Raw genomic sequence first — 10,474 nt, forward strand, 5'->3', positions numbered from 1 at the left:
ATACGTGAATGCACGTTGCCCAGAAGACAGGCGGCATCGTGGGATGTGGAGCAGATTACAGGATCTTGTTACCCTACTATGAATACGAGATCGTGGGACAAACGTGTTAGCCAGATATTCAGGAACTAAATTATTTACACATTTAAAAACCATTACAGCATCGTTGAAATAAAGTCTCTCCTTAACAGTGAGCCAATTAAGAGATTTCATGCCTTGGGAGATGTGGTCAAATTTCTTAAGACCTAATACAATACGGGCAGCGAAGTTTTGCACTAGCTGAAGCTTCTTTATATTTTTTGACATGTGTTGGTCCATACAGTTGAATAATAATACATTGCACTAAAAACAAAAGCGTTCGTCAAAAGTAAGAGAGTTTTTTTTTTAAGCACAGACTATGTTATATTGCACTAGTAAAACTAATGTTAAACGAGTTGGGGGATTAGCTCAAATGGTAGAGCGCCCGCTTAGCATGCGGGAGGTACCGGGATCGACACCCGGATTCTACATATAGTGGTGGGCTTCTTTTTGGAAATTCATAATGGAATAATACAGTAAGTCACCACTACTGAACTTATTGTTCAAAATTGAAAAGAAAGTTTCTTATTACCTACTTATATTGCAATATGTTTTCCTCGTATATGCACTTCGAAAAGGAGGATCAAGACCTTTTGATTGTGTTGGGTGCTGTATTTGACTCTCAGTGTCAACATACACCAAAAATAAATTCTTGGAGTTTTCTTTGTTCCTTAAGCTATCCTGTCCCTCATTTTGGTCTCTGTAGTCATGTAGTGGTACCCATATCCAACTCACATTCGGATGTTCACATACTCGAGCCTTGCAAGAAACATTTAAGTTCTCAGTAAAATAATATTTTTAACTAATTAAATGTTTGTGATAAATTTTTAGGGAAATGGTCGAAAAGGAAAGATGCGTTAATGATGAAACGATGCACCTCAGGCACTATAAGAATAGCTGGCGAGTAGCTTTCTTGGCTTCTTACTTCCCTGGATTATGGTGTTTCCTTCCCTTTCATATCTGTTGCCACATTTCAATTTTCTCTCTTTTTAAAATCATTTATAAGGAATAGATCTGACAGGAATAAGAGTAATGATAATAAAAATTTTGAATGAAGGCATGTCAGGTCCGTTAGCTCAGTCGGCAGAGCGTGGTGCTGATAACACCAAGGTCGTGAGTTCAAGACTCACACGGACCAAGCAAACCTAACTTTTTTTTCACATCTATATAATATGCTTCTTTTCAAAACGTTTATTTTTCTTAAGCCCCGGCCAAACGAGAAATGTTGCGCCTCGCAACAAGACGCAACATTGTTGAGTCACCCAACATTTTCTCATTTGGCCACCCTGTTGCGAGTTGTTGCGACGTGTTGGCACTTGTTAGATAAAGTTTGACGACGGTCAAACTTTCTTCGCAACAAGAGCCAGAATTTCCTTCCTTCGTGTCCACAATGCGTGAAATTTTCTCGTTTGGCCAAGTCAACGCAACATGTTGCGCCAACGCATGCGTATCGCACACTCAAAGTTTGTGTCCACAATGCGGATTCACGAAAATGTTGCGTGTTGTTGGATATCGTTTGGCCACCCTCTTCCATGATAACATGTTAGGCGACCCAACAATGTTGCGTCTTGTTGCGTGGCGCAACATTTCTCGTTTGGCCGGGGCTTTACATCCTCTGAAACTACATCACAATGTACTTAATCAGTGAAAGTTGGCTAACAAAAATTCTCCTTCTGCATAGAGCAATAATCTCAAAACTCAATTAATAAAGGCTGAAAGTTTCTAAAGAAACTGTGGTGCTGCGTCGATGGGGGTAACAAGGTAATTTGGTTATATCAACTAGGTTAAAATTGTAAATTGGCCACCATAACGAATAAAAAAGCTGACGTTTCGAGCGTTAGCCCTTCGTCAGAGCGAATGGAGGAATTATGATACTGATACTGTTGGCATTTAAAGTGATGACGGGCAAAGTCATGAGGAGAAATTGAATGACCCTCATGAAAGCCAGGGCTGGGTTTATAAGTAGAAAGCGGAGATACGCCATTGGTGGGAACATGGCGACGAGAAAAACACGAATAAATTAGTGGAATGAGAAGCGTTCGTTACCTGTGGGATTAAGAGTGCCGATTTGAAAGTTAAACTTTTGTTCAAGAGTTTTGCGGCTTTCCGTGTTGCCTAAATGTAAGGAAAGACCGCAGATTGCCATATGTTGTTTAGAATGATTAGGTAAATTAAAGTGTCTAGCGACTGGTTTTGATGCGTCCTTGTCATTACTTTCTACGTCGCGAAGGTGTTCTCGGAATCGGTCACTCAGTCGTCTTCCCGTTTCACCGATGTATAACTTTTTGCAATAAGTGCGAGTTATGCAATAGATTAAGTTGTCGGAGGTACACGTGAAGTGATCGGTGATCTTAATGGATCGCTTGGGTCCCGATATTTTCTCAGCGTTGTGGACAAGTTTTGCATCGTGCGCGAGCGCATTTAAAAGTGCCGGGTTGGTCATTAGTTTGGAATGAACTTCTGACCAAAAAATTGCCTATGTTTTTGTCGCGTTTGAATGAAATAAGTAGAGATTGCGAAAGGATAGTGCCAGTCTCTGGATCGTTTTAAGGAATTTAAAGTTTTTAAGAATAATGCATGGATTCAACTGAGTGGTTGTGAGGAACGTGAGAGTGAATGTCAATCGTCAGTGATAAGAACCCAAGAGAACAGCTAATGACAACAGATAATTGTAACTTTTACGAATTTCAAACAACGGCAATTTATCCCCTATCCATTAATTGAACGATTTAGTTATAAGCAGGAAACATAAATGTTGACAAAGCGAAATACGTGAATGTCACCTCTAACTTGCTCCAAAACACTGACAGTACACTCCATCTGCAAGAAACATTGCAAAAAAGTGTTTGTTCTCCAAATGAAATAGCTTCTCTGAGAGAATTTAAGCGAGGCATCTAGGTGAAATAATATAAGAGATCAGAAAAGGCTCGCGATGGATATTTACGTCGCCGCTTCAAATTAGCGAATCGGTAAATATTCTTCACCAGCCACCTTTAGTTCGATTAATTGTCGTTTATCACAGTTTATCACATATCACAGAGAGGAGAAATAATTGACAAGAAGGAATCCGAGTTTGTGGGAAGTTTGACTGCAGCAATATTATATAAGAAATGTCTACTTCTCCTCCGATCACAACCACGAAAAAATAATAGCGAAAAAAAGTCAGTATTGTTTCTGGCAGGGCTCGAACCTGCGACCTTCCGCGTGTTAGGCGGACGTGATAACCACTACACCACAGAAACCTTCCCTAGTAATCACCATAGCAAAATGAAAAGGAGTGGATTATTTGATAACAGGTAAAATGTACACGACGACTTACACGAGAAGAAAAAAGCAAAAAAAACTTTCCTAAAGAAGCACAAGTGGAAACAAGGCTCGAAGTTCAAACCAAGCTTTTCTAATTGAGCTCCGATACCGACAGGCCTTTGAGAATAAGACTGAAGCAGTAATAGGATGTATGACCAAAAACATGCATGTTTCCTGTCTATCCTCTTGCAGTCGAGCGCTACTCAAGAGTTTAAAGAGTAATGATAAAATCACCGTCCAATACAGATGATTTTAACAGCCACTACGTATAAAAAGAGTTGTAGGATGCCTCTCCGAGTAATCTGACAGTATGGGTCGCTTGCCAGCTGTACGTCATCGTCCGCAGGGAGTAAACTGTCTGTTGGTATTTTGCTCGTTAAAGCCAAAACTAAAAATCACTATTCAAGAAACGTACTTTTAGCACTCGATTTTCAGTAATTCTTCCCCCTGTTCTGCTAAGGCTGACATTATTACTTTCATATAGAGAGTGGACTATTTTCATCCGAGAGACTAAATCCACTACAGGATCAAATGTTGCTCCCTGATACAAAACAATAAAGTCTTTTGTTCAGAAACTTCAAGAAATATCAACAAATTGTAAAGAGACAGAGGAATTAGCTCAGACGGTAGAGCGCCCGCTTAGCATACGTGAGGTACCGGGATCGATACCTGGATTCTCCATTGGAAGAGTCCAGCAAAGAATTTAAATTGAATAAATTTAAATTCTTTGCGCATTACTGAGCCCGCATTGTAGCTCTCCTTAAAACCGCTGAGATCAGCGTCGATCACTGAGGAAAAATGGCAAACAAAAGATTGACATCTTTGATAGAAATGACCATAAACTTCTCAATGCTTTTATTAGAAGCTTTAGAAAGCTTTTCCATTCAAATCAACGCCTAAAGAATACTTGAATTAACGCGGGATTGTGAACTTCTCCATTGGGAGCTCAGAATGTTAAAAAACTATCACCAGTGAGTCAAAAGTTACTCGACTGTTCCCAGGTGACCCAGGTTAAAACCTTGCGTTGCCACTGCTCCAAGTGTGCCTCAGGTAGCCCTGATTGTTGGTAAACCAGCTCGATCTTTCGGCTCAATAATCTCCCCACAAATATCAACTGGCAGAATACAACGACATGATTATATTAGTATTCATAACTGGTGAGGCGGCAAGTTTGAAGGCGACCGCGCTTAAAATTAGAAAACAATGGGCCAAAATTATATTACCAGGCTTCGTAAAACTCACGTTTCTGAGTTTTAGAAGGGCAAAGTTCAATTTTCATGCACAGGGAAAGCAAAATCTCAGCAAATTACTCTGCTGGTTCTGTGATAGTACCGGTTCAACGAACTGTTATAAAAGATTGGATAATGGTGTGGTCTCTTAGCTTGTGAGGACCAGAAATTGCCATGGTCATTTTATTTTAACGCACCGCTAGCGCTGTTTATCATATATTTTTTTTGCAAATTGAAACGTTTCGTACAGAGAAAAATAAAAATAGTTCAACTGAAATAGTTCAAAACTTTTTTTAAATTATTAATTAACCCTTCTCCCACAAATAATCCACGATAGAAATTAGTTAATTCAACATCAGCGGAGAGTGAAAGCTGAGTTTTTCTCCAATTTCAACTATGTTGTTCTCGATAATAAGCTTACACGATCGTCTCATTATCATTTGTTTGATATTTTTTGATATTTCAGTCAAGTATATTTATGGAGTTAACTACTATGGAATTTTTTATCTCAAAATCCGGATTTAGATAGACTAAAAGGAACGCAGCCTAAATTTCAAATGATTCGAATAGCAGTTGCATTAATATTACTGACAACGGATAAGGGTGTAAGGAAAGGGAATCCCTCAAAATCTCTATTTTACGCGCTTGCTAACAAAGGTGTTACATCTGGGGGAGTCTTGAGAATGGTCAGCTAGCCTCCACATTTCCAAAATATTCAGTTTATCGTCATTTTCACTGATTTTCGCCTATAGAACCGACAATTTGCAGTCATTTGAATATCTAAATAAACACTTAAAAATGGCTGGCTACCGAGATAACGACCATCATGCAAACTAACGAGGGAGTTGTTTTTCTTCAATAAACGGAATATGCTATGCATACACCTTTAGTAGGTTTCCAAGGCTAGACGCTTGAAGCGGTTTCTAAGAAATCGAGTGGCTGAATTCTTTAAATGATAAGATCCTGAGCTGGGAAAAATCTCCTCGTAAATGTGGAGTAGACTTGGAATGACGTTTCATGTATGTTAATTTTTACAATTTTCAACAAGGTTTTGGCAGAGGTTCAGGCGTAAACGGCCTTTGGTAAGCTGAAGCATTTTGAATAGCCAGCTTTCAAAACTCATGATAATGTTTGTGATAAAACGAGACAATACCACAAACAATAACTCTTGCGCAGCCTTGAAGTCGTCCTTGTAGTTTTTCATGGATACGGTCAAAGTAATTGTTTATTTTTTTTTTTTCACCTCAGAGCAAAAGAGGCAGTTTGGAATTCTCTGTAAACCTGTTTGTCAACATAAATCAGACTTAACACACAACTGACAACTACTCTTTACTCTACTCTGACGATGACCTTCGCTAAGTTGACGAAACGTCAGTTACTACTAACCAACCACAGCCATTGTCAGGACTACTCTCATCCGGATACTGGACTGCTCCCACCCGAAAGATTGGATTACAAGATCAAATGTTGCTCAGGGTACAAAACTATAACGTTATTGATCACAAAGCTCAAAAAATATCAACGACTGATAAAGAGCACACAGAATGTCTTCTAGGACATTGGTGTGTTTTCTTTTTTAATTTACAATGGAATATTACAGTTGGTCACTGCTACTGAGCTTATTGTTCAATAATGAAAAGAAAGTTTCTTAATACCTACTTATATTGCAATATGTTTTCCTCGTATATGCACTTCGACTCACATTGGGATGTTCACGTACTAGATCCAGCCTTGCCAGAAACATTTGGGTTTTCAGTCAAATTATTTTTTGATCTAAATAAATGTTTGTGATTGATTTTGAGGAATTTGGTCGAAATGGAAAGATGCGCCAATGATGAAACGATGCACCTCAGACACTATAATAATTGCTGGCCAGTAGCTTTATTGGCTTCTTACCTACCTGGATTATGGTGTTTCCTTCCCTTTCATATCCGTTGCCACAATTCATTTTTCTCTCTTTTTTAAATCATTTATAAGGAATAGATCTGACATGAATAAAAGTACTTCTAACAAAAAATGTTCAATGAAAGCATGTTAGGTCCGTTAGCTCAGTCGGCAGAGCGTGGTGCTGATAACGCCAAGGTCGTGAGTTCAAGCCTCACACGGACCAGACAAATCTAACTTTTTTTCACTTATCTATATGCTTCTTTTCCAAACCTGTTTTTCTTACATCCTCTGAGACTACATCACAATGTTCTTTATCAATGACACTTGGCTAACAAATGTTCTCTTTCTTCTTAGATGAATAATGTCAAAAATAGGTCTCAGGTGTTTTATACCTCCAACTATGCGTTTAATTTACAGAGACGTGAAGAAAATTGAAGCAAAACTAATTATGTACAAACACAACCTGTCAGAATTAATGAGATACTTATTTTCGAAGTTTTAAAAGACTAAGCTGGAGTCAAACTTTCCAGATGATACAGGTATAGGCGAGGGGCCAATTCGACCGCATCCAAACTGATAAGTATACCAGCCTTGTAATGTTTCCCACTAATTGAATAACTTCCTCGTTCTTATCAACCAGTGCGCTTGTACTATACCACGATAAACGACAACAACAACCTTAAATATCAAAGATTGCCTAAACTGAGAGTTTTTAGAGGGACAGTATTAGGATTATATCCAGAAAACATCACTCGCTTTAAAACTGGGCAAAGGTAGCTCAAAGTGATCTTCTGAAAACACACTTGATACCTGATACTCATAAAAAGAAATTCACATATAAAAAAGTTCAACATTAGCATCAATATGGCCTGTTGGTGTAGTAGCATGATTCTCGTTTAGGGTGCGAGGAGTCTCGGGTTCGACTCCCGGACAGGCTCCTTCTGTCTTGAATAGAGTAGAGATTTTGAACCTTGATTCTCTTAGATAATGCCAAAGAAATTCAATTATCTATAGGAATGATCGGAACGTTAATATTTCTTGTGACTGAGTTGTGTTATAGTGTACAGACACCGCAATGTCCACAATTTGAATTGGCTCCCGCTATTGCCGACATTTAAAACTCGTCATTAAGCGAGGGGTACCTCCCTCCCCTTCTCAAGTCAGCGATTGTTCGCCCCCTGCCTAAGACGTCACAACCTATGAAAATAGAAGAGGACATCCGCCCCATCAGTCTTACTTGTCAAGTGGCCAAGCTATTAGAAGGGTTCACGCTCACCAGGATTCTCCCTTCCATACTACCGGATCTTGATGTCAAGCAGTTTGCGGTTGCTAGGAAAAGTACGGAACAAGCCCTTGTTTACCTACTCCATGTGATTCTCGAAACCCTCGATAAAGGAAATTGTGCTGTACGATTGTTTTTCGCAGACTTTCGTAAGGGTTTTGACTTAATAGACCATAAAATCCTCATAGAAAAACTATCTAAGTTCAATCTAGACACCAGTTTGGTACGTTGGCTTGCGTGCTTCTTACAAGGTAGATCTCAGGTTACGCGCATAGGTACGGTCAGTTCTAGTTCCCAAGCTTTGTGCGGCGGGATACCACAGGGTACCCGTTTAGGGCCTATTTTGTTTGCTTGCATGGTTAATGACCTAATGACTTCCTGGGGCTTGCGTATCAAGTTTGTTGATGACTTAACTATCATGGAAATTCTTCCAAGAAATTCTCCTTCTGTGCTTAACTTCCTTGTGAATGACATCCAAAATTTTGCTAACACCAATAACATGCGCCTTAATCCTACTAAATGTAAGTGCATGACTGTTGACTTCCTTCAGTATAATAGTTACAAGGCTCCCCCGGTCGTATCGGGGGGCGCTGTTATAGAAGAGGTCTCGTCGTTCAAGCTCTTAGGCGTCAACTTGTCCAATGACCTTTCCTGGGGGACGCATGTTGACCACTTGCTGAAGAAGGCTAACAGACGGTTGTTTGCTTTAAGGCAGCTCAGGAGAAGTTCTGTCCCAGCGGAAGATATCATCTACATCTATTGCTGCCTAATACGTTCCATACTTGAGTACGCCTCAACTGCATTTGCCAATTTACCGTCCTACTTATCTAAGACCTTAAAGTCAGTGCAGAGGCGTGCTCTCGCCATTATTTGGCCAGGTCATTCGTACTCAGATACCCTAATGCTAGCCGGTATTGAAACCCTTGATGCACGTCGTAGTGCTGCCTGTGAATCCTTCATAAGTCGTATTCATAATGACAACCCCCTTTATACTGCAATGTATGCCGACGTTCGTAAATCTTCAGACCGCTACAATTTAAGATCAAATCGTACTCACTATCACTCGAAAAAGTCCACCGATCGTTTTAAGAACTTTGCGACAGTCAAATACTTGCCAGTTTAATCATACTCGTTTTTTTAAAATAAAAATTATTATCATTTTAGTATTATCATTTTTATGTACATGCTGTTTTTACTTGTATGTAGTTTAATGTATTTTGTACAGTTTTCCCCCTTTTTTCTCCTATAATTCTTGTTAATATCATAAACCTGTAATTCAGCATTCTCTGCAAGAGGTTTGAATAGACGATATTATTATTATTATTATTAATAGTTGATGGGCGAAATAAAGCAAAACGTAAAGAGAACAGTTCCAATCAACAGTCATCAATTGCTGTCATGCGATTTTTCCGGTGGGCCATATCAAGGTTCACGTTCCTTATAATTTACATTAACATGCTTGGTTACTGTGAAACCTGCGTCAACTACGGCTGCACCATATTGAGCAGACATCCTCTAGTGAGGGAATATCAGCTTATGTCCGTATATTGTCTTCCCATACTCCAAGGAAATAACTGCGACCTGGTGAGCGAAACAACAGTCAATCGTCAATAATAAAAACCCAAAAGAACAGTAACCGTAAATAAAAACCTATCGTAGGCTCCAATATAAGCTGGAACTACGAAACTTTCTCCTTTTATAAGCATAAACTAGTGGTGACTAACTGTAATATCCCAAAAACTATCAGACTAATAGAAAAAAAAAACATAGAATCTCCAGATGGAGAATTCGGGTATCGATCCCGATACCTCCCGCATGCAAAGCGGGCGCTCTACCATTTGAGCTAATTCCCCTTACTACCACAGTGTCTATACTGTACACAAGGCCATGTCTGAAACACATCGCGGATCCTACAATTGAAAATTTATGATACACGCATCTCCCTTTCACAGATCACTAAGTCATATCATTTACTAAATAACATCAAAGACAAGGACAAACTCATCAACAACCAAAAGGAAGTTTACAAGATCAATTTCTCCGACCATAGAACTTCCTATATTGGAGAGAATGGTATGAATCTGAACGCAAGACTGAACAGAAACGATCGACGAAAAATGGTGTATGACACCATCAATCGCATCGCAGAACATCATTCACTCACGCGATGCTTAGCTTACAGCACTAACTACTTTCAACGACTGGCGCTGGAAAGCAGGTTCTCTCATTATAACTTAGCACTGAGTCACTTAAACAGACCGAAAGAAAGCCAACTGTGTTTGTAGCACAAGAAACTCTCTTTTATTTTTTTTGACATATCTTCTGCCGCTTTTTGCGTTTCCATCGCCTACATTGTCCAGGAATTACGAAAGTAGCGCTAATTTAATTTTTTTCATGCGCGGGATCAAAGTGGGCAATCCCGAGTTGGAAAGATGGGCCCATCTTGCCCTTCTTTAGCGGCTCTCGAAGTAAACAAGTCGTTCTTGATTCTTAATAAAGCAAAATCGTTTTGCAATATAATCAATCCTTTATTAACCAAGCTTGTTCGGTCAAGATGGCTGGATATTAGCCTCACTCTTTTTTGCATTTTTATGGACCTCTATTTCGTCTCGGTCCATAAAAATGCAAAAAAAAGAACTCGGCCAATATCCAGCCATCTTGACCTCACGCTTGGTTAATAACACATATATACTAC

At 39.3% G+C, this 10,474-nt stretch overlaps 4 non-coding genes across 4 annotated transcripts; 2 read left to right on the forward strand and 2 right to left on the reverse strand.

Moving 5' to 3' along the window:
- Positions 1–1,140: 1,140 nt before the first annotated feature.
- On the forward strand, positions 1,141–1,213 carry Trnai-gau (transfer RNA isoleucine (anticodon GAU)). Its single transcript has one exon. It is a non-coding gene; the product is annotated as a tRNA-Ile (tRNA).
- Positions 1,214–3,244: 2,031 nt separating this feature from the next.
- On the reverse strand, positions 3,245–3,317 carry Trnav-aac (transfer RNA valine (anticodon AAC)). Its single transcript has one exon. It is a non-coding gene; the product is annotated as a tRNA-Val (tRNA).
- A 3,330-nt stretch (positions 3,318–6,647) lies between these two features.
- On the forward strand, positions 6,648–6,720 carry Trnai-gau (transfer RNA isoleucine (anticodon GAU)). Its single transcript has one exon. It is a non-coding gene; the product is annotated as a tRNA-Ile (tRNA).
- Positions 6,721–9,559: 2,839 nt separating this feature from the next.
- Positions 9,560–9,632, reverse strand: Trnaa-ugc (transfer RNA alanine (anticodon UGC)). Its single transcript has one exon. It is a non-coding gene; the product is annotated as a tRNA-Ala (tRNA).
- Between the last annotated feature and the right edge of the window lie 842 nt (positions 9,633–10,474).

Source organism: Stylophora pistillata, chromosome 9 (genome assembly GCF_964205215.1).
Source record: "Stylophora pistillata chromosome 9, jaStyPist1.2, whole genome shotgun sequence".
Lineage (NCBI taxonomy): Eukaryota > Metazoa > Cnidaria > Anthozoa > Scleractinia > Pocilloporidae > Stylophora > Stylophora pistillata.